The following is a 26,112-nucleotide window of genomic DNA, read 5'->3' as shown; positions in this document are numbered from 1 at the left end:
GAGTTAGCTGAGAATGCAATAGGTAGATGAAGGTGGAGGGTGAAGGTGATAGGTCGGAGAGGAGGGTGGAGCAGATTGGTGGGAAGGAAGATGGATAGGTAGGACAGTTCAAGCAGGCTGTGCCGAGTTGGAAGATTCGATCTGGGATAAGATGGGGGAGGGGACCTCATTACAACCTTGATCCAAATGTGGACAAAAACAGCTGAACTCCAAATGGTGAGGAGAGAGTGACTGTCCTTGATGCCAAGCTAGCATTTGACAAAATATGGCACAAAGGAGCTCTAGAGTCAAAGAGAGGTACAGCACGGAAACAGACCTTTCGGTCCAATCCTCCATGCCGATCAGATATCCCAACACAATCTAGTCCCACCTGCCAGCACCTGGCCCGTATCTCTCCAAACCCTTCCCATTCATATACCCATCCAAATGCCTCTTACATATTGCAATTGTACAGCCTCCACCACTCCCTCTGGCAGCTCATTCCATACATGCATCACCCTTTGTCTGAAAATGTTGCCCCTTAGGTCCCTTTTATATCTTTCCCCTCTCACCCTAAACCTATGCCCTCTAGTTCTGGACTCCCTGACCCCAGGGAAAAGACTTTGCCTATTTACCCTATCCATCCCCTCATAGCTATCTTAGATAAGGTCAACCATCACATCACCCACTACCCTCAAAGAAAATACTACAGGAGTTCCTACAGCTGCTTCATCAATGTTCTTCCCTCCATCAAAAAAGGTCAGGACTGGGGATATTGTGGATGACTGCACAATGTTCACCTTTCATGACTTCTCCTTAACTACTGAAGTAGTCCATCCTCAAATACAGCAAGATCTGGGCAATCTCTAAGCTTAATAAGGGGCATTCATACCACACAAATGCTGGGCAGTAACCATTTCCAACAAGAGAGAACTTGACTATTATCCTTGACATCCAATGGAATGACCATTGCTGAATCTTCCACAATCCAATATCCTCAGGGCTTAGCATTGACCAGGAGCTAAACTGGACCAGCCACATACATAAAATGGCTATGAGTGCCAATCAGAGGCTAGGAATTTGGACATGAGTAATTTACATCCTGTTTCCCAGTCAAGAATGTAATAGAAAACTCTCTACTTTGCTGGAGAAGTGCAGCTCCAACAACACAGGAAACTTGAGATAATCTGGGACAAAGTAACCTGCTTAACTTGTGAATCCAATCACTTCATCTTCAACATCACCCTCTGCATGATCAACAAAGAGTCGCAGCACTGGGTACTATCTATAAATGCACTGCATCAATTCTCGGCATGATCAAGTAGATTGGATGGGACAGTGTTTGTGCAGTGTGTCCAGGAAGCTTTTCTAACTCAGTATGTAGATTGTCCAACCAGAGGGGAGGCCATACTGGATTTGATACTCGGTAATGAACCGGGACAAGTGATGGGCTTGTTAGTGGGTGAACATTTTGGTGATGGTGACCACAATTCTGTGACTTTCACCTTGGTTATGGAGAGAGATAGGTGCGCACAACAGGATAGATTTTACAATTGGGGGAAGAGAAATTACGATGCTGTAAGACAGGATTTGAGGAGCATAAGTTGGGAGCATAGGCTGTCAGGGAAGGATGTGGTGGAAATGTGGAACTTTTTCAAGGAGCAGATACGACGTGTCCTTGATATGTATGTACCTACCAGGCAGGAAAGAAATGGTCGTGTGAGGGAGCCTTGGTTGACGAGGGGGGTTGAATGTCTAGTAAAGAGGAAGAAGGAGACTTACACAAGGTTGGGGAAACAGGGTTCAGACAGAGCAGTGGAGGGATACAGGATAGCCAGAAGGGACCTGAAGAAAGGGATTAGGAGAGCTAAGAGAGGGCATGAAAAATCCTTGGCGGATAGGATCAAGGATAACTCCAAGGCATTTTATGCGTATGTGAGAAACATGAGAATGACGAGAACGAGGGTAGGTCCGATCAAGGACAGTAGTGGGAGACTGTGTATTGAGTCGGAAGAGATAGGAGAGGTCTTGAATGAGTACTTTTCTTCAGTATTTACGAACGAGAGGGACCGTATTGTTGAAGAGGAGAGTGTGAAACGGACTGGTAAGCTAGAAGAGATACTTGTTAGGAAGGAAGATGTGTTGGACATTTTGAACAACTTGAGGATAGACAAGTCCCCCGGGCCTGACGGGATATATCCTAGGATTATGTGGGAAGCAAGAGAGGAAATTGCAGTACCGTTGGCAATGATCTTTTCGTCTTCACGGTCAACGGGGGTGGTACCAGGGGACTGGAGAGTAGCGAATGTTGTGCCCCTGTTCAAAAAAGGGAATAGGGATAACCCCGGGAATTACAGGCCAGTTAGTCTTACTTCTGTGGTAGGCAAAGTAATGGAAAGGGTACTGAGGGATAGGATTTAGGAGTATCTGGAAAGACACTGCTTGATTAGGGACAGCCAGCACGGATTTGTGAAGGGTAGGTCTTGCCTTACAAGTCTTATTGAATTCTTTGAGGAGGTGACCAAGCATGTGGATGAGGGTAGAGCAGTGGATGTAGTGTACATGGATTTTAGTAAGGCATTTGATAAAGTTCCCCATGGTAGGCTTATGCAGAAAGTCAGGAGGCATGGGATAGAGGGAAATTTGGCCAATTGGATAGAAAACTGGCTAACCGGTCGAAGTCAGAGAGTGGTGGCAGATGGTAAATATTCAGCCCAGTTACAAGTGGAGTTCTGCAGGGATCAGTTCTGGGTCCTCTGCTGTTTGTAATTTTTATTAATAACTTGGATGAGGGAGTCAAAGGGTGGGTCAGTAAATTTGCAGATGATACGAAGATTGGTGGAGTTGTGGACAGTGAGGAGGGCTGTTGTCGGCTGCAAAGGGACTTAGATATGATGCGGAGCTGGGCTGAGGAGTGGCAGATGGAGTTCAACCCTGCCAAGTGTGAGGTTGTCCATTTTGGAAGAACAAATAAGAATGCGGAATACAGGGTTAACGGTAGGGTTCTTAGTCAGGTGGAGGAACAGAGGGATCTTGGGGTCTATGTACATAGATCTTTGAAAGTTGCCACTCAGGTGGATATAGCTTGTAAGAAGGCCTATGGTGTATTAGCGTTCATTAGCAGAGGGATTGAATTCAAGAGTCGTGAAGTGATGTTGCAGCTGTACAGGGCTTTGGTTAGGCCACATTTGGAGTACTGTGTGCAGTTCTGGTCGCCTCACTTTAGGAAAGATGTGGAAGCTTTGGAGAGGGTGCAGAGAAGATTTACCAGGATGTTGCCTGGAATGGAGAATAGGTCGTACGAGGATAGGTTGAGAGTTCTCGGCCTTTTCTCGTTGGGACGGCGAAGGATGAGGGGTGACTTGATAGAGGTTTATAAGATGATCAAAGGAATAGATAGAGTAGACAGTCAGAAACTTTTTCCCCGGGTACAACAGAGTGTTACAAGGGGACATAAATTTAAGGTGAAGGGTGGAAGGTATAGGGGAGATGTCAGGGGTGGGTTCTTTACCCAGAGAGTGGTGGGGGCATGGAATGCGCTGCCCGTGGGAGTGGTAGAGTCAGAATCATTGGCGACCTTTAAGCGGCAATTGGATAGGTACATGGATGTTCGGCACAACATCGTGGGCTGAAGGGCCTGTTCTGTGCTGTATTGTTCTATGTTCCATGTTCTATGATCAACACCCCACCTATCACCTTAAATATTTATTCCTTCCATTGTTGTCGCTTTGCAGCAACTTGCAGAGTCTCCTTTGACGATAGCTTACAATTATGCAACATCAACCTTGAAAAACGGCAATGGATGCACGTGAACACAATAACCTGCACGTTCGCAATCAAGTTACAAACTCATTAACAGGGTGGTGTCACTGGTTAGGCCAGCATTTATTGCCCATCCCTAATTGCCTAGAGGGCAGTTAAGATCAACCACATTGCTGTGGGTCTGGAATCACATGTAGACCAGACCAGGTAAGGATAGTAGATTCCTTCCCTAAAGGACATTTGTGAACCTTTCTTGACTTAGAAATAGATTGCCCTTCCTTTATCATAACTGGATCAAAAACCTGGAACTCCATAACTAACATAGAACGTAGAAAAATACAGCGCAGTACAGGCCCTTTGGCCTTCGATGTTGCGCTGACCCAAGCCCACCTAACCTACACTAGCCCACTATCCTCCATATGCCTATCCAATGCCCATTTAAATGCCCATAAAGAGGGAGAGTCCACCACTGCAACTTCATTGTAGGATACAGTACTTTCAACAATGGATTGCTGTAGTAAAACAGACAACTCACCATCACCTTCTCAATGACAAGTAGGAATAAGCAGAAAGTATTAGTCTGGACAGTATATCCCATGAATGAACGAAACTAAAGTATCAATTACATTTCTCTACTAAAAGAGAACTTGTTAGAAGAGCCTAAAAATGGCTTAAATTGCCTTCTATAATTGTTCCTTGAAAATACCATACATTTTACTGGAGGATAATCCCTGCCTCTAAGCCAAGAGACTAGGTCCCACCTGTTCAGAGATGTGTCATAACATGTCTAACAGGTTAATTAGGACATATAATAGCTTCCTTCTGATTCTGCCAGATATCTATTGACAGGCAATGAACAATACTTTTCCACAAAGTGACAGCTCCCAATTGCATTTCAATCTAATGTTCAAATTGATCAAGTGTCAGTTTGTCAATTAGTATGTTAGATTAATGTATGAATTACCCCTAAATTAGATATACAGCTAAAATATTCCAGTAACCACTGTCACTCATTTCTGCAGCACAGAGATAATGCTATCTACTGGTGTTTGATATGAAACACTTAAGCACAAAATGTTTCAGTTTAGAGGCATCTCTAAATAATAAGGGCCTGGTTTCTTTAAAGCATTGATGCCCTGGTAATCATGAGATTACGCAAACATTTTGTCTGGCATTCATTAAACAATAGTAACAACAGAATTATTTTTTGTATTAGCATTTAAAGAGAAAAGGATTGTTGTACATTATATGCTACAGATGAATAAACATGAACAGGACCCTGCTTACCTACCACCTCTGTCCAAAAGAAAAATAATCCCTTCAAATGGCCTGCAAGAGGAAATGGTGGAGGCTGGTACATTTGCAGCATTTAAAAGGCATCTGGATGAGTATATGAACAGAAGTGTTTGGATGGATATGGGCTAAGGACTGGAAAATGGGACTAGATTAGTTTAGGATATCTGGTCAGCCTGGAGGAGTTGGACTGAACGGTCTGTTTCCATGCTGTACATCTCCATGGTTGAATAGGCGAGGGCTGTTTTCCCTGGAACATCGGAGGCTGAGGGGTAACCTTGTAGAGGTTTATAAAATCAGGAGGGGCATGGATAGGGTAAATAGAGAAAGTCTTTTCCCTGGGGTGGGGGAGTCCAGAAATAGAGGGCATAGGTTTAGGGTGAGGGGGGAAAAGATATAAAAGGGACCTGAGGAGCATCTTTTTCACAGAGGGTGGTACGTGTATGGAATGAGCTGCCAGAGGATGTGGTGGAGGCTGGTACAATTTAAAAGCTATCTGGATGGATATATGAATAGGAAGGGTTTAGAGGAATATGGGCCAAGTGCTGGCAAATGGGACTAGATTAGGTTGGAATATCTGGTCAGCATGGACAAGTTGGAGCAAAGGGCCTATTTTCATGCTATACATCTTTATGACTCTAACTGGTTTGAAAAATGAACCGCACAAAAAAAACGCCCAAACATTAAGAAAATAAGATGTTACACCAAATATGAAAAGATGTAAATTCATGCTTCCTGGATTGTTGCCCGGATGATGAAAACAAAACATTGCTATTTTAGTATTTTTTCCCTGAGTGAGAGGCATATTTTATTTTAAAAATTAAGTTCAGCATGACACAAGATGAGAGGGTGAAATTTCACCTGTTGGTAGGTTAACTGGGAAAAAGAAACTGGTGTATAAAAATAAACTGTGTTTTATTCCCAACAACTTCTCAGCGAAATGATCGTGGCACAGAAGGAATTTCCCTGCCCCTCAGCTCAATTTAGCTCATCCTGACTGGCATCATTCCTGAAGTTCTTCCAGCACTGGCCAGTAACCTAATTACACTCACTGTGTATTTCTGTGCATCTACTGAGAGATTCTGGACATGTTTCCAACAGCTCCCCAGAAGGAACTGATAGCAAAAAATATGCAGGATGATGGCCACGTTCAGACCATTGGTTATGTGTGGCCATCAGGTCCATTAGGGAGCAGATCTTCCATGTGATTCTAGGGTTTTGCCACTAGTTACCACATTTAAAAAAAAAATCACAACACCAGGTTATAATCCAACAAATTTATTTAGAAGCATCAGCTTTCGGAGCACTGCTCCTTCTTCAGGTCATCAATTACCAGACGAAGGAGCAGCACTCCAAAACCAAGTGCTTCCAAATAAATAGATTTACTGCAACCAACCAAATGAACCCACAATAAGATCTCAAGTTGGACTGGTATGTGCAAAGTTAAAAATCACACAACACATGCTTATAGTCCAACAGGTTTATTTGATGCTGCTCTTCATCAGGTTGACAATCACCTGATGAGGGAACAGTGCTCTGAAAGCTAGTGCTTCCAAATAAACCTGTTCGACTATAACCTGGTGTTGTGTGATTTTTAACTGTCAGAACTGACGTGGTCACCCACATTAAAGCCCTTTATCCAACTATAACCTCGCACATCTCCACGTTAAAAGTAGACTTGTAACTTTTTTTCGTTAGTTCGGCTAAAACACCAACAATTTACCTTAAAACTATCTTAAACAAACATCCTCTGTTACTTCTGTGAAACAGAACTTAATTTTTTTTGTTGTAAAGTACATGTTCAGAAAATCGTTGTCTGCTCACAGATAAAAGCAAGTTCAGAAATCATCCTTACAACAAACAGACAATGCTGGAGGAACTCGTTTATAATAATTTACTGGCGGAACGCCCTCAACAATGTGAAAACCAGATTTACCGTTCTATGTCAGTCTGCTAGCGTTTGCTGTACCTACAATGTTTAGACAAATAACGGCCAAAACAGCCCATCAACTTCAGGAGTGAACACAATTTTAAAAAAACTTTCTTCCTTCCAACGTGAGCTGCAGTCACATCTGTTCCTTTGCTCAAAACCACGCTTCGGCTAAAAGGAAATGTTGAAGAGCTCCGGAAATAAACAAATATACCTCTGAGTTCAACTAGCTTTAGGTTCACTCGTCAGAAAACCTTGAGAGAAGCGTTCACCCGGGAGCAGAGACTCCAGTCGCGGTAGTTTACAGGTGGCTAAATGCCTCCAAAGGTGCAACTAAGGTATGGAGCCGGACGAATGATGTCTTGCATTAGTTCCCGAACCCTGTTCTAATCTCGGGGCGGAGTCTACATTCTGCAGAGTGAAACCCAGGCGTGACTGACCGATCTTACACGTTGTAAAACTTGCCCAATGTCGCAGACACAATGTTCCACTCTCCCAATAGGGAATTGTGTCAGTAATTACACTCACTATATGTAATTATGAAATTGGCGCTGATTCTACATTGCTTTATGTCTTTTAAGTTCGTCAGTAGGTTGAGTTATTTTCCGTCATACAAGGAAAAAAAAACCATTTTAATAACTGCTGTCTGCCTGCGTGACACCCGAAGGTGGAGAGATAGTGAGGGATTAATGTTTTCTCCTGATACTCAGGTTAAACACACCACCAGTCATGTCTCCCTTTCATGAGAGAACGGTCGTTTATAACGTCCTTAATGTTGTGCTCCACTGTGCAATTTAGGAAATGCCTGACTTGCGTTCATATAGCGCCCTGCTGTACAATTAGAAAGTGATGGATTTCCATTTAGATTGCAACAACTAGGCGTCCCAAAGCGCTTCACAACCAAACTTCTGAATTAAATTTCCTGTTGTAATATGTGAAACCCAACAGCCAGTTCCCTGGGTGACCAGTTAATCTGCAAAAAAAAGGTTGCTGGAAATCTGAAACCAAAACAGAAATTGCTGGAGAAACCCAGCAGGTCTGGCAGCATCTGTGGAGAGAGAAAGCCGAGTTAAAGTTTCGGATTCCCCATAATCTACGGTGTGTGTGTGATGTTGAAGGGGGGATTGGTATAGACCAGAATACCTTGGGAGAACCCAAAAAAATTTTTTTAAAGAAGCTGGAAAACTCAGCAGGTTAGGCAGTAGCTGTCACTAAGAGAAAGAGAGATAACCATTCGGGCGAACCTAATCGGATAACCTTCTGTCAGAACTGCAAATGCAAGAATTTTTAAGCCACTGGAAAAAGAAGGAGGAGAGGGGAATTACAAATGGACAAGTCTAAGGCCAGGGGAAAACAAATAACAAACAGTTCCATGATGCATCAACAATTCCATTCACTTCCTCCAAACAGAAAGTCATTGACCCCTGTAACTCTTATTTGATTTAATGCCTATCCTTCCCATGCCAGCATTGCCCTCGTCGGGCTTTGGTTGTTATTGGATCCCTGGCCACATGGGTGTTTTTCTGGCAGTGGATGTATTGAACAAAGTCTTTTGGCACACGGTGCTGTCACTGAGTCCCTGCACTTACACACAGTCGACATAGGTTGGAGTAGTGTGAATAAACTGGGGGTTTGAAATCTCCTCAGTTCAGGGGATTGGCTCCAAGCTGGCTCACCACAGCCAGTGTACTGTGCACAAGTAAAAAAAGAGTGACTTGGTGACGGGATACCAGTCTCTGTGCAGTTATTTCAGTAGTGAGGGGAGAAAACACTGTGCTTGAAGGACCTTTGCTTGCAACACCTCGAAGCTTGAGTAACATTTCTGACAAAAACTAGAAAGGTGTTGCTGGCTGCTGTGGTACAACGGTAGTTTCCCTATTGCAGACTGGAAGACCCAGGTTCAAGTCCCATCTGCTCCAGAGATGTAATAATATCACTGAACAGGGTGATTAGAAGACAACAGGTTAAAAAAGAAGTGTTGCTATGGGACCCTGTTATGACTTTTTTTAAGTTGGATTTATAGGAAATGTAGCAGTGGCCCCCTCTTCTATCTCTTTGCCCATTTCATTGTTGACTGTATCAGTATCACCTCTTGCTTCCACTGTATGAACTGGAAAATTTCATTAATTTTGGCACAGAATTGCTGATGGCCAGACAATCATTATTCCAGTGTAGATGGGAGTTGTGCATTGGGATCCTGTGGAATATAGCAGATTCTGAGGGTCTTTTGGTCTCCCTGCTACAGGAAAGATGTTGTGAAACTTGAAAGGGTTCAGAAAAGACTTACAATGATGTTGCTTGGGTTGGAGGGTTTGAGCTCTAGGGAGAGGCTGAATAGGTTGGGGCTATTTTCACAGAGTTATAGAGATACACAGCATGGAAGCAAACCCTTCGGTCCAACTTGTCCATGTCGACCAGATATCCCAACCCAATCTAGTCCTACCTGCCAGCACCTGGCCCATATCCCTCCAAACCCTTCCTATTCATATACCCATCCAGATGCCTTTTAACTGTTGCAATTGAACTAACCTACACCACTTCCTCTGGCAGCCCATTCCACACACGCATCACACTCTGCGTGAAAAAGTTGCCCCTTAGATCTCTTTTATATCTTTCCCCTTTCATCCTAAAACTATGCCCTCAAGTTCTGCACTCCCCCACCCCAGGGAAGGGACCTTATCTATTTACCCAATCCATGCCCCTCATGATCTTATAAACCTTTATAAGGTCACCCCTCAGCCTCCGACGCTCCAGGGAAAACAGTCCTTGTCTATTCAATCTCTCCCTGTAGCTGAAATCCTCCAACCCTGGCAACATCCTTATAAATCTTTTCTGAACCCTTTCAAGTTTCATAACATCCTTCCAGAGGGTTACCTTCTACAGGTTCATAAAATCATGAGGGGCATGGATAGGGTGAATTGCGATGGTCTTTTCCCTGGGGTAGGGGAGTCCAAAAATAGTGGGCACAGGTTTAAGGTGAGAGGGGAAAGATTTAAAAGGGACCTAAAAGGGCAACATTTTCACACGAGGGTGGTGCTTGTATGGAATGAACTGCCAGAGGAGATGGTGGAGGCTGGTACAATAATATTTAAAAGGTATTTGGATGGGTACATGAAGAAGTGTTTAAAGGGACATGGGCCAAATGCTGGCAAATGGTACTAGATTGGGTTAGGATATCTGGTCAGCATGGACGAGTTAGACCGAAAGGTCTGTTTCTGTGCTTTACATCTCTATGACTCCATGAAGGAATTGCCTGAGACACTGAAGATTCTATGGCCAATTCCTTTGTGCCTGGAACCCTTCGAAAATCTCAATCGGGGATTTCCGAGGGTTCAATGAAATTAAGTAAAATAATTACTTCCAAAAGGTTAGACTATTAAATAGAATTAACTCCTGATTACTATTCAACTGACCCCATAATTAGTTTACACACCTCCCCAGCTACACATCCCCGCAAACCCTGTACACCCCAGACACTGACATCCCTGAACCTGACTACCCGCTCCCATTCTAGATTTGAAAGACCACTCCATTCCTCTGCTCATAAGCCCATCACACCCCCTTCTGCTCTGGAGCCAACTTCACCTTCATTCGATGGGAACTGACTGCCCTTCACCTACTCTGGACCCAATCCACATTTACCCCCCCTACAGCCCTTACTCCAGAGCTGACCCCCTTGCTAACACTCCAACCTCGACCCTCCAACATCCCCCCTGCTGCTGGATCTGACACTTCTTTTCCCTGCTTTGGAACCAACCACCACCACTACCACCTCTCTTGGGAGCCAAACAACATTTCATCTAAAGTGCCTGGCTCAGTGCATGAGGTCCATGTAGTGGCAGGAATAATTACTGGGGGAATGTAGGAGCTGACCCACCTTCAGCCCCTCGCAGCCAACCTTCCACTTATCCCAGTGTAGACCTGACCTGCCTGCTTCATCTACTCCAGACACATTGCTCCTTCAACCCCTAGGACCTCTGTCCCCTTCTCCATCTACTCCCATTGGGTGCTGACACTCCTGCACTGGACTTGACTCACTTTTCTGGGTTTTTGGTCTTGACCCAGCCTCCCATGTTCTGGTCCTGAACTCCCCTTTCCCACTCCAAACCCGCCCCTGTGCAGCCAGTCCCAGCAGCCTGCCATCCGTCCCCCACTTCACTGCCGCCAAACCCAAATTCCTCTCCTTTCCCATCACCCCCCCATGAATCTGACACCCAACCTGCACCCACTCTGACCTGCCCTAAACACTGCAGTATATTCATGGCCCCCTTCCCTGGATCATTACTCTCTGCACTCTACCCTGCATCCACTTGGCATCCTACTCACTTGGCACCCTACCTCTTACTCAGCCGTCAATGCACCAGGCTGACACACCACTCACCTGGTATTCTGGCATAATACCTACATAGCATTCTGATACTCTACATATATGGCACCCTATCCCTTATCCATCTGATACCCTTGCCTCCCAATACACAATCATCACTATATGATATGAGCTGCTAGTGGCTATCTGTCATTCTGCCCTTTAAATGTCAGAGTACAGCAGCTGGCTGCTATGTAGAGGGACCTGCTTTGCCTTCTCCTGGCAGTATTGTGGATATCACAGTCTCGTACAGTTCCACATTTCTGAAGATGCCTCAATCAGAATCTTTTCTCGGAAATGCAGAGCTTTCTCTTTTCAGATAAAAATAATCGGATTGGAAATCTGCATGAGATTGCCATTCCTGGGAAAATCCGACTCTTTGTTTCCAATTTCTATCCATCATTCACCATGTCTGATGATTTCCTTCCTCAACTTCTCTGCCATTATTTCTAGAGATCAACAATCAATAAATACTGGCCACAAATCCAACAACTCTCACAGCTGCTTCAATGACACTTCCTCAGGCCTTGTTTTCTGGAATGATTCTGTTCTATTTTCCAAGTTTCTCCATTTCTGTCACATCTATTCTGATGCTACCTTCCATACTATGTTTTCAATAGGTTTTCCTCTGCCTCCTTGAGGATTTATACCCAGGGTGGTAAATAGATAACTTCAGTTTTTAATCCATTTCCTGTATCTCTCTCTACTCTTATTGCTTTCTGTCCTCCTCACTTTTTACCCATCAGCCTCTGTAATCAACAGCTTATCCTCCACTATCTTTGTCAGCTCACACACACACATCTACTAACAAGCTGTCTTTCAGCATTCCATTGGGACTATTCCCTCTCCTAACCCCTTGTCCACTCCTCAGTCACTGCTCACACTTCCTCCCCTGTCTGTTAAAGCAATATGAGATTTAACACCTGCCCTTTCACTACCTCTCTTCTTATTACCCAAGATCCATCACATTCCTTTTGTGAAATAATGATTGATTTATCTCTTTCAATTTAGGATATTGTGTCCACTGCTGGAGATGTAGTCTCCTTTACATTGCAGACTGGCTTTGAGGATCACCTGTGATGACGTTGCCCTTTAACAAGGTTATTTTGTCCTTGGGTTTTTTTTATGAGAGGTCTAACAATGGCAGGGGAATGGCCAGTTCTCCCAGTTCAGGTATGTTTCAGTTTGGTTAAGTTTAAGCAGGCAGTCAAAAGCTGTTACAGTGAATAAGGTTCCAAGCTTCAGCAGATGATCCCTGGCTGACTTCTCTCTGCAATCTCTCCTGCCTGAAAGAGCCGATCTTTGAATTTACCTTTTGCCAAGGGGTGTGTTTGTGGGATGTTATGCGAATTGGATAGCTCCTTAGTTAAGTGGCGGAATCGAGTTGGTTGAGTTCAAACAGTTAAGTTATTCTAAATTCTGCTTTCCTATGGTTGTGCCTCAGCTATAGTGTGCAAATAAATTCGGTTTTGCTTAAAGCTGAGTGGTTTAGCAAGCTGCATCACACCTAGAATATCCACTTCATATCTACCTTTAAAATAAGAAAAGTTAGGGTCTGGGCTACCTTCTTAATATATTTTGAGGGGTCTGGCCTGGTTCATAACACACCTATATTCAGTCCACAAGAGGTCTCAATTGCTTCTCATTTTAGTTCTCCATCTTGCTCCCAAGCTGACAGTTCTGTCTCTCTGAACTGCTAGGGTTAGGTTCCAGATTAAGAAACAGCACTTCATGTTTCAACCATGCTCTCTACAACCTTTTGAATTTAATGCTGAATTCATCAACTTTGTCTCCCAACATCGTCTTCATTCTTTTCTGTGGGTTATTTTATTCCCCTTTTTTCACTTCTCATTTTTGTCCTTCTGGATTGGGCCTCCTTTTGTCTACTTATTTATTGATTCATGTTGGAACCAAATGGGCTTCATGAAGCAATTCATGCCTCATTTGAACACAGCTTTCTGTTTCTTTACTGTATCTATTGTTGGACATCATGAAATGTTATTTAATGTTCTCTGGTCTCCACCCTACCACTGGCCATTTTTATTCTTCCTGTTCCACCACCCCCAACACACCCATCGCCCTCACCTTTCATTCACTGAAAACATTTCATTTATATTTATCTCCATTTCTCATTCCCTCTGTAGATGCTATCTAACATGCCAAAAGTTACGCCTTTTAGAGTGATAGAGACATAGAGATATACAGCACGGAAACAGACCCTTCGGTTCAACTCATCCATGCCAACCAGATATCCCAAGCTGCACCTGCAGTATTTTGCTTTTGGACAGGGGAGAACTTCACTGATCTTCTTTGAAATAGTGTCAGGTAGTATTTTTATAACCAGTCAAACGAGTAGACCAGGCCTCAACTGAACAGCTCAACAGTGTGACCTTAAATCTCTGTGGTTAAGTCCTAGACACGGAACTCATAAGCCAACCAACGAATACTCATTCAGTGTGTTTCAAAATGATTCACAGTTCTCCCACAACTCTGTTAAGGGCGGATTTAGGGCAAATTTGGCCCTACAAATATGGTAAAATTGAAAGGTTTTAGAATCATAGAGATGTACAGCATGGAAACAAACCCTTCAGTCCAACTCGTCCATGCCAGCCAAATATCCTACTTAATCTAATCCCAGTTGCTAGCACATGGTCCGTATCCTTCTAAACTCTTCCTATTCATATACCCATCCAGATGTCTTTAAAATGTTGCAATTGCAACTTCCTATGGCAGCTCATTCCATACAAGCACCACCCTCTGCATGAAAAAGATGCCCTTAGATCCCTTTTATATCTTTTCCCTCTAACTCTAAACCTAAGCCCTCTAGTTCTGGACTCACCAACCCCAGTGAAAATACTTTCTCTATTTATCTAATCCATGCCCCTCTTGATTTTGTAAACTTCTATAATGTCATGCCTCAGCCTCCAACGGTCCAGGGAAAACAGCTCCAGCCTATTCAGAGTCTCCTGAAAGCTTAAATCCTCCAGCCCTGGCAACATTCTTGTAAATCTTTTCTGAACCCTTTCAGGTTTCACATCATCCTTCTGATAGGAAGGAGACCAGAATTGCACGCAATATTTCAAAAGTGGCCTAACCAACTTCCTGTACAGTCACAACATGACCTCCCAACTCATATACTCAATGCTCTGACCAATAAAGAAAAGCATACCAAACGCCTTCTTCACTATCCTACATGTGACTGCACTTTCAAACAACTATGATCCTGCACTGCAAGGTCTTTTTGTTCAGCAGGTCCCTAAGACCTTACCATTAATGTATAAGTCCTGCTTTGATTTGCTTTTCTACAATACTTTGGGGCCAGTGACCATAATTCTATTAGGTTTAAAATAATGATGGAAAAGGATAGACCAGATCTAAAAGTTGAAGTTCTAAATTGGAGAAAGGCCAATTTTGATGGTATTAGGCAAGAACTTTCGAAAGCTAATTGGGGCCAGATGTTCGCAGGTAAAGGGATGCTGGAAAATGGAAAGCCTTCAGAAATGAGATAACAAGAATTCAAGAAAGTATATTCCTATCAGGGTGAAAGGAAAGACTGGTAGGTATAGGGAATGCTGGATGACTAAGGAAATTGAGGGTTTGATTAAGAAAAAGAAGGAAGCATATGTAAGGTATAGACAGGATAGATTGAGTGAATTCTTTGAAGAGAATAAAGGAAGTAGGAATATACTTAAGAGGGAAATTAGGAGGGCAAAAAGGGGACATGAGATAGCTTTGGCAATAGAATTAAGGATAATCCAAAGAGTTTTTACAAATACATTAAGGACAAAAGGGTAACTAGGAAGAGAATAGGGCCCCTCAAAGATCAACAAGGCAGCCTTTGTGTAGAGCCACAGAAAATGAGGGAAATACTAAAAGAGTATTTTGCATCAGTATTTACTGTGGAAAAGGATATGGAAGATATAGACTGTAGGGAAATAGATGGTGACATCTTGCAGAATGTCCATACTACAGAGGAGGAAGTGCTGGATGTTTTGAAATGGGTAAAGGTGGATAAATCCCCAGGACCTGATCAGGTGTATCCAAGAACTCTGTGGGAAGCTAGAGAAGTGATTGCTGGGCCTCTTGCTGAGATATTTGTATCATCGATAGTCACAGGTGAGGTGCCGGAAGTCTGGAGGTTGGGTAATGTGGTGCCACTGTTAAAGAAGGGTGGTAAGGACAAGCCAAGGAACTATAGACCAGTGAGCCTGACATCGGTGATGGGCAAGTTGTTGGAGGGAGTCCTGAGGGACAGGATGTACATGCATTTGGAAAGGCAAGGACTGATTAGGGATAGTCAGCATGGCTTTGTGTGTGGGGAATCATGTCTCACAAACTTGATAGAGTTTTTTGAGGAAGTAACAAAGAGGATTGATGAGGGCAGAGCGGTAGATGTGATCTTTATGGACTTCAGTAAGGTGTTTGACAAGGTTCCCCATGGGAGACTGATTAGCAAGGTTAGATCTCACAAAATACAGGGAGAACTAGCCATTTGGATACAGAACTGGCTCAAAGCTAGAAGACAGAGGGTGGTGGCGGAGGGTTGCTTTTCAGACTGGAAACCTGTGACCAGTGGAGTGCCACAAGGATCGGTGCAGAGCCCTCTACTTTTTGTCATTTCCCTAAATGATTTGGATGCGAGCATAAGAGGTACAGTTAGTAAGTTTGCAGATAACAACAAAGTTGGAGGTGTAATGGACAGCGAAGAGGGTTACCTCAGATTACAACAGGATCTGGAGCAGATGGGCCAATGGGCTGAGAAGTGGCAAATAGAATTTAATTCAGATAAATGCGAGGTGCAGCATTTTGGGAAAGCAAATCTTAGCAGGACTTACACACTTATTGGTAAGGTCCAAGGGAGTGTTGCTAAACAAAGAGACCTTGGAGTGCAGGTTCGTAGCTCCTTGAAAGTGGAGTCGCAGATAGATAGGATAGTGAAGAAGGCGTTTGGTATGCTTTCCTTTATTGGTCAGAGTACTAAGTACAGGAGTGGGGAGGCCCATGTTGCAGCTGTACAGGACATTGGTTAGGCCATTATTGGAATATTGCGTGCAATTCTGGTCTCCTTCCTATCGGAAAAATGTTGTGAAACTTGAAATGGTTCAGAAAAGATTTAAAAGCATGTTGCCAGGGTTGGAGGATTTGAGCTACAGGGAGAGGCTAAACAGCGTAGGGCTGTTTTCCCCTTCAGTGTCGGAGGCTGAGGGGTGACCTTATAGAGGTTTACAAAATTATGAGGGGCATGGATAAAGTAAACAGGCAAAGTCTTTTCCTGGGGTCGGGGAGTCCAGAACTAGAGGGCGTAGGTTTAGGGTGAGAGGGGAAAGATATAAAAGAGATCCAAGGGGCAAATTTTGACGCAGAGAGTGGTATGTGTATGGAATGAGCTGCCAGAGGAAGTGGCGGAGGCTGGTACAATTGCATCATTTGAGAGGCATTTGGATGGGTATATGAATAGGAAGGGTTTGGAGGGATATGGGCCAGGTGCTGGCATGTGGGACTAGATTGGGTTGGGATATCTGGTCGGCATGGACGGATTGGACCGAAGAGTGTGTTTCCATGCGATCATCCCTATGACTCTATGACTCTATAATTGATAAATACATCACAATTTTCTTTCCCTCGAACCACCAGAACTGGATGGTGATGATTTCACCCCCTTACCCTACAACGGATAAGATAAGACAGGGTTGTGGGTGGAATGTAGTGGTGAGAGGAGATGAAATAGGTAACTGGGTGAAATCCCACCTAACATATCTATTTGGATAGATTTGAGGGGTAAGCCCCCTGATGGGGCAGATCCAAGATTATAATATTTAGGTGAGACTTTTCCTCAGGCTTTACTGAACCCACAGAATCCAATAGCTGGTACTGGGTTGTTCAAATTCACCCTCACAATCTTTCAAAGCCCCAGCAATCTTTACACCCAACCCCAGGTCATTGCTCATCCCATTCGTCCTTGTCAGGGGACTCTTAACACTGCCCAAGATCTCTCAATCTTTTGTAATTTCCAGAGAACTGCAATCGCTCCCCCAGTGGTCTCTGGTTGTAATTGTCCACCCCCATTTTCTCTCTTGCCTGGCTGATAGCCTGTTTCCAGCAGTCAGGATTAAGTTTTGGAGAAGTAAAGGGTGATTGGGGTGAGGCTGATGTCCAGACCAGGTTTACTTGCCAGGCCTGTCTCCCAAGGCTTTGGTCAAAGAAATTTTTAAAACAGAAAGCACTGAAGAAGTTCAGCATGAACGCCAGTGCCTGAGGAGAGAGAAAAATGCAGGAGTTCATGTTTTGAGAACATGAATGCTTCACAGCCAATGTAGTTCTTCTTTAAAACTAAAGAGAGAGGTGAAAAGTGATAGGTTTATTGCTGTTGAAAATGTGGGAAAGAACAAATGGAACAGAAGAGAAGGTCAGGGGTAAGGAAGGTAGAAACCAAAGATTGGTAAGGTCCCACCCTCACCCCTAACTTGAACCACCACACCTCCCCCAGCTTGGTTTCTATTATGAATTCAGCAAGGGATTAGGGATACGTGTTAACCTACGTAGTTTGTTCCTAAACTTTCCTCAGGAGGTAATAGCGAAGAAGAAAAATCTGCAATTGAGAAGAGAATATATGGTAAGATCATCTCCATGATTCAGATAGGGCCCCTTCACTTCCCAAATTAACTTGAAGGTGAACAAACAGTTTTTACACAAGAAAACATTTAGCATAGTCTTATTAGCAACAGGCTATTCTGGGTAGACAGCCTTGTGACTGTGGCTGTGCTCACATCCCTGTAATGTGTCTTAATGACCTTACTCCTTCATGATCAATTGCAATTTTTGTGTCAGTGTGTGTGGTTGCAAACTGCAGAAAGATTGAGCCTCCAAAGAGCTTTTCTGAGGAGTGGTGCCTTCAGGCTATGTGCGGGCATGCAGGCTTCAACTTGTGAGGTTTGCTGATTGAAGCAACAGAACATTCATTCAGTAAGAAGCACTGACAAAATCAATTGTCAGAAATGTTTGTTAGAATGGTGAACAAGCATCGGGCCCTTAGTTCACGTTGTACAAGGTTCATGTCATGACTAATTAAATTACCAGAATAGCACAGCAGCTCTGGTATAACTCACAGTAGTGCGTTTGTGAAAGGAACAACAATATCACATCTTCCCATCTTCCCATAAATAAGTGATATTTCAACTGGTGACAGTGAGTTACTGGTGTTCTTTCCTGGTCATGACGGAACCATAATTCACAAGTTGTGCAAGCAACAGTGACATATAGCATCCTCTGTATATAGGTGATATGATGCCAGCAAAACTCTGTCATCTCTGAGCCAACTGCTGTGGCTGTCTTAAATATTTACATCTCGCATTCGCTTATTTTGTTGAGAAAATTCCACGTGTGTTGCCTCAATCGTTCAGAAAAAAAATCTCGGCTGTCTGCATTTGAACAGATTTGCAATCTGTTTCATGTTTGTCCTCTGAAAGTCTCACTTCATGTCAGCCTCACAGATCCCCGTTTCAACAGCCTGACTGGCTTTTCCTGTGAGTTTTAACTTCCTGCGAAAGAGCAAGGATGTGGGGTGCTATCGATTGCCAAGGCAGATTAATAAATTGCTTTTCATTTATAATAAAAGGCTTGGTTGTAAGTACCCCTGCAACAGGCTAAGAGGTTGTGTGTTAAAGTCCCACTCTAGTGTAGTGCTGCAGGAGTGCTGCGTTGTAGGTGCTGTATTTCAGATTACATGTCAAATTCAGATCTCAAAGTGGATATAAAAAGTCCCATTGTACATTTTGAAGAAGAGCTTGCAAGTTATTCTTGCTGTTCTGGTCAATAATTATTGCTCATTCACCATTGCACAGAGATCATCTGGTCATCATTATCCTGCCACTTCTGTAAGCTTGCTGTGCCAAATTGATTGCTACATTCCTGACATAACAACAGTGACTATACTTCAAATAAAGTACTTCATTGGTTCTAAAGCATTTTAGGATGTCCTGAGGTCATGAAAGGTGCTGCAAGTAAATGTATAAATATATAAATGTAAATTGTTTTTACAAGTCCAGAGCTAAAACTAATGCCAGCTTATGAGGAGCTTCATAAGCTGAGAAGCTCATCAGAATTAAACAAAAATTGTTATAAATACACTACAATGCTTTAAACGACCAGATGCAAAAGTCAATGCTTCAAAACCTTTCTGTGCAAAAATGGTCAGCAGAGAGCAGTGTCACATACATAGTCACTTTGGTGATCTCCTTGATAAATGAAGTCTGTGGTGTGTCATCAGTAATAAGCTATTCTGTCTTCTCTTTTTATAAAAGATAAAGAATAATTTGCAATTTTCTCTCTGCTTTTGAAGTGATGTCCTATCTTGCAGCATATGTTCTGCAGATTCAATGCTAGGATTGTTGTTGAAAAACACCGGTTCCAAATTTCTGTTCGCATATAGACTGTTCAGAACCTAATACTAATACTCCTTTTCAACATCTGCTGTGAACTAATAATTCTAAGTTTTATTTTAACAGTAGTTGATTTGCATTCAGCATACTAACTCAAAATCAAATTTGATGTTTTCTCACAAAGTTACCAACTTCAATTGTGAAAAGAGGAATGCTGAATAACTAGTTGGAAGCAAAATATAAAAGGCTGGAAAAGCTCAGCAGGTCTGGCAGCATCTGTGGGGAGACATTAGAGTTAATGTTTCAGGTCAACTGCCCCTTCCTCAGAACTCAGTTCTGTCGAATCTGCAGATGTCAAACTGCAAATAGAACTTTGTACAAAGGCCAAGTTAAAAATGAAACTCTATACACTTTTAATTAGTCTTTAATAACTAGTAGACTTCATATAAAGCTTGTCATTCAAAAGACCATGCATGAGGGTAGACAGAGCCTGAGTTTGAAGTCTCGCACAAGGATTGCAAATTATTGATGAAAATCTTTGGAGATATTGTTCCTTATTCTGGAATATTTGCCATTAGGACTGTTGTGACCATGTTTGTATTTGTGAACCACTCTAGAGGAGAACAATATGAGATCACCTTCATCAGTGTTGTTTATAACAGTGTTGCTAGAAAGCTAGGCAAAGTTAAAGAATCTATTGGGCTTTCACAGAAAACTAGAATGTCATTCTTATGCTTCGGTCTTGCTGAAGTACTTTCTGGCATGTGCAGAGTCTGATGTTTTCCGTGATAGTATACAATCTCATCAGACTCACGCTGTCTGCTGCTGATTGATAGATCATTACAACCCATCTAGCACTATCAAATACACTGATATTTCCATCACATACCTAGTAGATACATGTTGTACTTCTCATTAATACTATATGTCACATAAACTGGCAGTGTATAAGAGTAGGTGAAGAATTCTGCTTACTCTGGTCTGGAAGAATCTTAGTCAACTCCATCAACAACCAGAGAGTCAGGGATCACAGGAAGTTCTTGTTGAAATACCAAACAGGGCCCAATATGCTCTCATTCACCCACTGGAAGTGCCTCTTGAATAGGAGCTTCTTCTGAAAGAGGCTTACCCACAGGCAATGGCTTAGTGTTATTATCGCTGGACTGTTAAACCAGATAATGTTCTGGGGACATGGGTTCAAATCCTGCCATGGTGGATAGTGGAATTTGAATTCAATAAATATCTGGAATTAAGACTTTAATGATGACCATGAATCCATTGTCGATTGTTGGGGAAAACCCATCTGGTTCACGAATGTACTTCAGGGAAGGAAACTGCTATCCTTACCTGGTTTGCCCTCCTTGTGACTCCAAACCCTTAGCAATGTGGTTGACTCTTAACTGCTCTTGGCATGGGCAATAAATGCTGGCTGAGCCAGTGATGCCCTCATCCCATGAAGATATAAAGAAAAAACATGACTGAAGCAGTGGTATCCCGACACTGACCAAACATCTGGAAAAACAGAGAAACTTCTTGAAAGAAGATTTCCTTGATAGGATTTTGGAAAAACTGAGGTCAATGTTCAGAAAACAGTATTAAATCTTCTTCTGATGAAAGTGCATGCTTTTGGAAAGGCTGAGGTAATTCCTCACAAAAGGGAATACAGGCATTGTCTCAGCATGAAGTATCATACCTAGCATGGAGTCTGTTGAACTAGCTGTAGAAGACCTTGCCAGCTCAGCAAGGATCTGTTCTGATTCAATAAATTGCAAACTAATAACTACTATTGTCGAGAACTGTTCTACAAAAATACCATGAACTGGAAGGCTCTGGTCTCCATGACCCTGGATCCTGATGTTTGGTAACTGAAGGCATATGATGTCAATTCTAATGTGTCAGACAGCACAGTGACTACTTATCCTCAATCAAGATTATAATTAACATCAACAATTAGCATAATACAATATTTGTTGGGACACTGTCCATTGTGAAGGGTGTAGTAGCAGAATAATAAGGAATGCATTGTATAATTGAGCTGAGCCATTATGGCTTCATGAAGGGAAATTCACACCTGACAAATTTATTAGAATTTTATGAGGCAGTAGGAAACAAGTAGATGAAAGGGAACTGGTATGTGTAAAATATTTGGATTCCCAAAAAGTATTTGGTAAGGTATTACTTGTAAAGCTCCTTGAGATAAGAGCTCCTGGTGCTGGAGGCAGCATAGAGGATTGGCTGACTAATAGAAGCAAAGAGTTAGGATAGGGGGATTTTTCAGGTGGCACTGTGCCACAGGGATCAGTGCTGGGATCCCAATTATTTACAAGGCATGTTAATGACTTCAATGAGGGAAGTGAATGTACTAAAACAAAGCTTGTGGATGACACAGACAGGTAAAAAGATAAGTTGTGAGTATGACAATGTCTGCAGAGAGGATTATAGACAGGTTAAGTGAGTGCGTGCTTTCAATAATATGTTTACTCTTGGAGCCAAATCCAATGCTGCTAGGATTGACTGAAAATCTGGTCAGTTTTAATTAATACCTTGTCTGGAGATGACATCATCCACAATGTATCCATCTACTGTCTATAAGAAAGTACTGAACTGGAGTGGTTGCTGCTTTTAATGGAGACATGAAAATGTTCCATACTTGTGTCAGTGAGCCTTCCATAGCTCCTGTGTAGCTGGGTTGGTGCTTTGACAGTGTTGAAGAGCTATGAAAGGAGTAGGCACTGCTCAGCAATGGCATAGACATACTGCCACTTCAGAGTATCCTTCACTCTCCTCACTTCTAGCAAGTCTTCGATTTCTAGTATTCAGGAAGTCTCAGGCCTTTTCTCTTGTGGCCTCTTAATGTTGGATTTTGGTTTTTCCGATTTTTCTGTGAAAACACAATCTACTTTAAAACAGTGCATCCCCTGCTGCTATCGTATTTGATTTGAGTTCAACTGCTCACCAATTGTCTCTCTCCCTAATGGACTACTCTGTGGACTACGGTAATTATCTTAAGTGACAACATCATCAGAGTAACCAACCGTGTGGAAGGGAACGGATGGTGTAGAGACCAAGTGCAAAAGATAAAGATCAAAGCATAAGATAAAGATAAAGAGATTATTAACATATTCTGAGGAAGGGTCACTGGATCCAAAATGTTAACTCTGACTTCTCTCCATAGCTGCTGCCAGACCTGCTGAGATTTTCCAGCAACTGCTGTTTTTGTTTCTGATTGGTTCTTTTGGTTTTTATTTAAGGGGTTATTAATAGTGGTGAAAAAGAATAAGAGATGTAAAATGAGTGTAAAATGATGTATGAAAGGGAGAGAATGTGTCCTTCTCTACTGAGAGCAGAGTAGACAAAACACAAACATCACAAGGTTGTGGGAGGGACGAGGGGGAGGCAATATAAGAACAGTGGAGAACAGACATAATGTGGTCAGTTTCTAAAGTTATCGAATTTAATATTTGAGACCTAAAGGAGTAAAGTGCTGGATAGAAGATGAGCTGCTGTTTCTAGAGCTTGTGTTATATTTCACTGCAACATTGCAGCAGGCTCAGGTCAGAAATGTGAGCATGAGAACAAAGTGGTTTACAAAACCTTGCACCCATCGTAACTTTTCTGGCCTGGGCCTACTGCAGTGTTTTAATGCGGTATAATGCAAGCTCAAAGAACAACACCTCATTTTCTACTTACACACTTTACACAATCCCATCTGCAGTTTCCACACTGCCTCACTGCGCCAGAGACACGGGTTCAATTCCCGCCTCAGACGACTCTCTATGTGGAGTTTGCACATTTTCCCTGTGTCTGTGTGGGTTTCCTCTGAGTGGTCCGGTTTCCTCCCACAATCCACAAATGTGCAGGTTAGGTGAATTGGCCATGCTAAATTGCCCGTAGTGTTAGGTGAAGGGGTAAATATAGGGGAATGGGTCTGGATGGATTGCGCTTTGGCGGGTTGGTGTGGACTTGTTGGGCCGAAGGGCCTGTTTCCACACTGTAAGTAATCTAAGTGATCTAATCTAATCTAATCTAATCCAATTTACTTAGGGGAGGATGTCTAACTCCCACTGTGGTCACCATGCTTCCTATTGCTGCAGGCTGCATAAAATCTCGCATCTCGTCCACATCCCGCATCTCCACCCTCAGACCCCACCCCTCCAACCGTAACAAGGACAGAACGCCCTGGTGCTCACCTTCCACCCTACAAACCTTCGCATAAACCAAATCATCCGCCAACATTTCCGCCACCTCCAAAAAGACCCCACCACCAGGGATATATTTCCCTCCACACCCCTTTCCGCCTTCCGCAAAGACCATTCCCTCCGTGACTACCTGGTCAGGTCCACGCCCCCCTTCGACCCACCCTCCCATCCTGGCACTTTCCCTGGCCACCGCAGAAACTGTAAAACCTGTGCCCACACCTCCTCCCTCACCTCTATCCAAGGCCCTAAAGGAGCCTTCCACATCCATCACAGTTTTACCTGCACATCCATTAATATCATTTATTGTATACCTTGCTCCCGATGGGGTCTCCTCTACATTGGGGAGACTGGACGCCTCCTAGCAGAGCGCTTTAGGGAACATCTCCGAGACACCCGCACCAATCAACCACAACACCCTGTGGCCCAATATTTCAACTCCCCCTCCCACTCTGCCGAGGACATGGAGGTCCTGGGCCTCCTTCACCGCCGCTCCCTCACCACCAGACGCCTGGAGGAAGAACGCCTCATCTTCCGCCTTGGAACACTTCAACCCCAAGGTATCAATGTGGACTTCAACAGTTTCCTTATTTCCCCTTCCCCCACCTCATCCTAGTTTCAAACTTCCAGCTCAGCATTGTCACCATGACTTGCTCGGACTTGTCCGACCTGCCTAGCTCCTTTTCCACCTATCCACTCCACCCTTTCCTCCCTGACCTATCACCTTCATCTCCTCCCCCACTCACCCATTGTACTCTATGCTACTCTCTCCCCACCCCCAACCTAGCCTAGCTTATCTCTCCACACTTCAGTCTCTCTGCCTTTATTCCTGATGAAGGGCCTTTGCCCGAAACGTCGATTTCGCTGCTCGTTGGACGCTGCCTGAACTGCTGTGCTCTTCCAGCACCACTGATCCAGAATGCACAAAATCCAGCCCTTTGACTCTCTGTAGAAAGCTTTTGTTATGCAGTAGTCATCATTGTAGAGACGGTGGTCCATACAGAAGTTGTCTTTTGCCAGTCCTATTTAGTTTCCCAGCTGGAATGAAAAACACTCCTGTCCTTCTCTACATTACCTAGGCTATTTATCAGCAAGCCTTTTCTGAACAACAAGTCATAGACCACAAAGCAAATGAATCAGCAGACATCAAACTTGCCGAAAGGATGCAAAAATCTATCCCAAAGGATATTTTATGATTCTGGACCAAATCTGATGGGAATCACAGTGGCCACCCAGAATTCAAAATTATTGTATTTCAGAAACACGGGATCTTTCTGAGAGTCTGTTTATGGCTGGGATAACATACAAGATAATTTGTAATTGCACATGTTTTCCAGCTTCCTGGCAGCATTGTTGTGTTTTCAAACTGGGTCATAAAATATATCCCTAAAAATGCGCAGTAATATTTTATTACAGTCTGGATGATTCATAAACCTTTCAGCATGACTGCTACAATTCCTAACCCACACTAAATCAAACTGGTTCCTTTCTTTGACAAGTTGAGAACATAGGGATAGGGGTACATTACTCAGCATGTTGAGCAAGTTCTGCTGTTCAGTTATAGATCATTGTTAATACGTACTTCACTCCATTTAGCCTCCCTTGACTCAAATTCTTACCCAACAGCAATTTATTGACTTCAATCTTGATAGCTTCCACTGTTCCCAGCATCAGGATAATGGTGAATAGTAAGGGTAATCACAGGCTCATTGTCACGTGACAAACAATTTCTTTATCCTTTCCTCAAGTTCCTTGATTTTCCCCTTCACCCTACTCCCCACATTCTTGATCTCTTATCACTATGCAGCTTGTCCTCTCTTGGAGGTCACCAATCTAATCTGCTTGAAATCTGTCTCTTGCACTTTCAATTTTGCATTCACTCAATTCTTCATTGTACAAAGCTAACACATATAATCTTTTCAGGTTCTATCTCTTCAAATCCGCATCACTATTTACTCAAACAGAATTTGATTTAATTCTAACAACAATATTGTGTTTACTTAATCTCCTTCCTGTTTCTAAAAGCCCTCAAATTGTCATTTGAGTCTCAGTTGCAATCCCTTATCTGGAGGTCTTGTGGTATGGTGATGCCTCTGAGCCAGAACACTTGGATTCACTCCAATACTTGAGGATAAAAATTGACATTAACTCTCCAGAGTGATACAGAGCATATGTTGCACTCTCTTTCTCATCAGGTCGACATAAAAC

At 43.0% G+C, this 26,112-nt stretch overlaps 1 protein-coding gene across 2 annotated transcripts in view; it reads right to left on the bottom strand.

Moving 5' to 3' along the window:
- The window catches only part of LOC132828418 (alpha-1,3-mannosyl-glycoprotein 4-beta-N-acetylglucosaminyltransferase C-like), a 164,952-nt gene that overhangs the window by 99,245 nt on the left and 39,595 nt on the right, over positions 1 to 26,112 (bottom strand). The window contains exon 1 of one of the 2 annotated variants that reach the window (XM_060845509.1): positions 7,179 to 7,363. The exons of the other annotated variant lie outside the window; for it this stretch is intronic. The gene's annotated coding sequence lies outside the window, so the exon portion shown is untranslated. Of the gene's footprint in view, positions 1 to 7,178; positions 7,364 to 26,112 lie in introns of those variants that run through there. 2 annotated transcript variants of the gene reach the window in all.

The sequence above is a fragment of the Hemiscyllium ocellatum genome, chromosome 26 (genome assembly GCF_020745735.1).
Source record: "Hemiscyllium ocellatum isolate sHemOce1 chromosome 26, sHemOce1.pat.X.cur, whole genome shotgun sequence".
Taxonomy (NCBI): Eukaryota; Metazoa; Chordata; class Chondrichthyes; order Orectolobiformes; family Hemiscylliidae; genus Hemiscyllium; species Hemiscyllium ocellatum.
Note: the sequence above shows the minus strand (reverse complement) of the source record. Positions and strands in the feature narration are given on the sequence as shown.